The sequence below is a fragment of the Thalassophryne amazonica genome, chromosome 1 (genome assembly GCF_902500255.1).
Source record: "Thalassophryne amazonica chromosome 1, fThaAma1.1, whole genome shotgun sequence".
NCBI lineage: Eukaryota > Metazoa > Chordata > Actinopteri > Batrachoidiformes > Batrachoididae > Thalassophryne > Thalassophryne amazonica.
Genome location: NC_047103.1, coordinates 17,516,783 through 17,520,831, shown reverse-complemented (window position 1 = coordinate 17,520,831; position 4,049 = coordinate 17,516,783).

Here is a 4,049-nt window from a genome sequence, read left to right as displayed (position 1 = left end):
GCGTCAAGACAGAAAACTTAAAACAATATGTCTCAAAAATCGAAAAATGCACAACAAAACAAATGAGGAACGAATGGGAGGAAACTGGAGTCAATGTCTGTGACCAAACTGTAAGAAACCGCCTAAAGGAAATGGGATTTACATACAGAAAAGCTAAACGAAAGCCATCATTAACACCTAAACAGAAAAAAACAAGGTTACAATGGGCTAAGGAAAAGCATTCGTGGACTGTGGATGACTGGATGAAAGTCATATTCAGTGATGAATCTCGAATCTGCATTGGGCAAGGTGATGATGCTGGAACTTTTGTTTGGTGCCTTTCCAATGAGATTTATAAAGATGACTGCCTGAAGAGAACATGTAAATTTCCACAGTCATTGATGATATGGGGCTGCATGTCAGGTAAAGGCACTGGGGAGATGGCTGTCATTACATCATCAATAAATGCACAAGTTTACATTGATATTTTGGACAATTGAAAGGATGTTTGGGGATGTTTCAAGATGATAATGCATCTTGCCATAGAGCAAAAACTGCGAAAACATTCCTTGTAAAAAGACACATAGGGTCAATGTCATGGCATAGGGTCAATGTCAACAAGTAGATCTGATTTGATGCAGGTGTTAGTTTGGGGGATGAAAATTTACAGGGTGATTCCATAATTTTTTCCTCAGAATTGAGTGATTCCATATTTTTTTCCTCTGCTTGGTCTAAAAAAGTAACCGTTACTGACTGCCACAATCTTTTTTTTTCTTGATTTCTTATAGTGTTTCTTAAAGCCAGAAAGTTGTCATTTGAAATGACTATAGTTTTGTGTCATGTCTGTGATCTGCTTTTTTTCTACAAAATTAAACAACTGAATGAACATCCTCCGAGGCCGGTGATTCCATAATTTTTGCCAGGGGTTGTAAACAGCAGTAAAGATGACTATATCAACAAAGGTTGTATATCTTCCATTCATTTGTGGAAATTAGTAATATTGTGAGTACTTGACATAAAATTCACACCTCAGCAGGAACTCATTTAATTCATAATTTAATTTCCATCAGTGATTAACCATTGACTAATTCTTTTAACTGTGTTTAAAAATACTGAAAATGATGGCCATCGGATCCGCTTCGTTTTCTGAGATTTCACCTCACATCCTGTTCAATTAGTAACGACAAATAAATCTTTTGAAAAATGAAATGGCCATATAGAATTGTGAGGTTTAGTTTGAATATCAACTTTGCCAGTTGTTGTGAAGATTGGGCAAAATTTCTGGCCTGTGAAATTTTTTTGACTTTTCCTTAAAATCCAGTGTGGCAGAGGATCTGGTACTGGTATTGTGAAAACTGATGTTATAGGGTGTTTTGAACTTTGCTGAATGGAAGTATAGGGACGTGTATAAAAATTCTATCTCATACAATATAAAATCTGACTATGAATTCAAAAAGAACATGAAAAACCCTTTAAAATGACACATCATCATGTGATTATCTTAAGTATTAAGGAAGTTATGGGTGTTTTGGTGCTGGTAATCAAGCTTGTTTTCCTGGCTTTAAAGATTAGATGAAACAATAGAGCCTTTGTGACCGAATTGGACTTGTTCCTTCATATTTTTTCTCATAACTTCCTTAACCTCTTCTAAGCCAGTATATTGCATCAATGGGAAATTCACTTTTTATTTATGAGATACTGACAAGCCAAAATGAGGTGGGTGGTAGGGGGTTAATATCCAAGATATAGCCATGAAATTTTCAGGAATGATAGATTATCACCTCTTCTTCATTGTCCTTCATTTTAAATGGTATATCATCTCAACACTGGCAGTCACTGAATTTTGGCGATCGACCAGAATCTTTGTGAAACAGCCAGTCTTTCTGAAATTTAGCAAAAATGAGAGAAATACTTACTCTTTATTCCCTATACATTGATTTTGTGTAATCCCTATTCTTCCTTCCGGTACAATTTAAGTGACTTTAACGAAGCAAAAACAAGAAATTGGGTAACTTCTCTCTCCGATTGCCTGTGACGAAAACTCGAACACGAGGTGGGAGCTGGGTAATTCTTCTATGTCATTGACTTAAAAATAGGTCAGGATATCCCTCCAACAGCCAATAGCAATGTGAATCGCAGGGAACTCCCTGTGCGACTCCCGAAAATGCGGTCACATGCAATTATGCAGAACCTAATCGAGGCGCTGGCCTACTTGTCCACATCCCTAGAAGCAATCCAATGGTGCCTGCTTTCTGAAAACTGAGCATAGGGTTCAGTGCAGCACGTTGGCTTAGTGGTTGGTACTGTTGCCTCACAGCAAGAAGGTCATGGGATTGATTCCCTCCTGTGGCCTTTCTGTGTGGAGTTTACATGTTCTGTCCATGTTTGCGTGGGTTCCTTCCGGTTATTGTGTTAATGTGAAATGACAGACAGAAGGAACCACGTCAATTAAGTCAAGTCAGTTGGACTTTAGTTGCTTGAAGATGTTTTGCTCTGAGCAAATGAACCTTTTCTGAATGTAGAGTGAAACATATTCAAGGAATCAAACAAGTCCAGCTGACTTACAGTAACTCAGCCTACCTGGATGCCGTGATGACCTGGATGACAGAGAATCCCCTCAGACGACTGAGGGAACACGTTTCCATGTCCACTGCACCTTGCCTATCAAAATTAAGAGTGCTATGGTCCATTACTTTTATTATTATTATTAGTTTTATGACTTGTCGGTTAATTACAACAATGTAATCGCAACAAAAAGTCCATAGAAATTTTGCAGAACTCAAGAACACATCTTCAAATTACAATATTATCCAAACAGTCCAAAATCCAGATATTGATTTGGTTTTAATTGGACACAACCAGTTTCTCACATTTATCCCATTTATTCTAGTGTGCCATTAATAGACCAATGCAGATCTACCGAGCATTATTTGAAGCATCTAAACAAACTTTAAATCTATCTTTGTTGTAGAACTACTTTAAACGGTTGCTTTAGAGTCATTTAAAATTAGTTAGAAAAGTAAGATATTGGTATTGAATCAGTCTTAAATGATATAATTTAATTGCAATGCTCAATACTGTTTGAAGACAACAGACTTGCAGAACACAGATCAACGTAGTATGAAAGTATTCAGTGCTTTTTCTGCATTTTGTAATGTAACATCCTTATTCCAAAATGGATGAAATTACTTTTTTCCTCAAACTTGTACACACAATACCCCATAATGACAACATGAAAAAAGTGTTTGTGTTTTTTTTTTTTTTAATTTGCAGATTTATTAAAAATTTAAAAACAACTAAGACATCAAATGTAGATAAGTATGTACACCCTTTGCTCAATACTTTGTTGATGCACCTTTGGCAACAACTGCAGCTTTGAGTCTTCATGAAGAAGATGCCACAAGATTGGCGCACCGATCTTTGGGGAGTTTTGCCCATTCCTCTTTGCCACATCTCTCAAGCTCCATTAGGTTGGATGGGACGTATCGGTGCACAGCCATTTTCAGATCTCTCCAGAAGTTCAGTCAGATTCAGATCTGAGCTCTGGCTGGGCAACTCAAGGTCTGAAGGTCCCAATGCGCATAATGGCCTCCATCATCTGTAAATGGAAGAAGTTCTTATCCACCAAGACTCTTCCTAGAGCTGGCCACCTGTCTAAACTCAGTGATAAGGGGAGAAGGGCCTTAGTCAGGGAGGTGACCAAGAACCCGCTGGTCACTCTGTCAGAGCTCCAGCATTCCTCTGTGGAGAGAAGAGAACCTTCCAGAAGGACAACCATCTCTGCAGCAAATACCAATCATGCCTGTATGGTAGAGTGTCCAGACAGAAACCACTCCTCAGTAAAAAGCACATGGCAGCCCACCTGGAGTTTGCCAGAAGGCACCTGAAGGACTCTGTGGTATAAACTGGTTCAAAACACATTTAAAGTTATTCAGAGACTGTTTAGATGTGTTGCATACAGCGGTTTAAATGAAGTGCAACACAAATACCACAAACAGAACATTGCCACATTTTAGATGAGTCAAGTGCAAATTTGTCTTTTTTCTTATTGTCTGAATAGTTTTATTTTT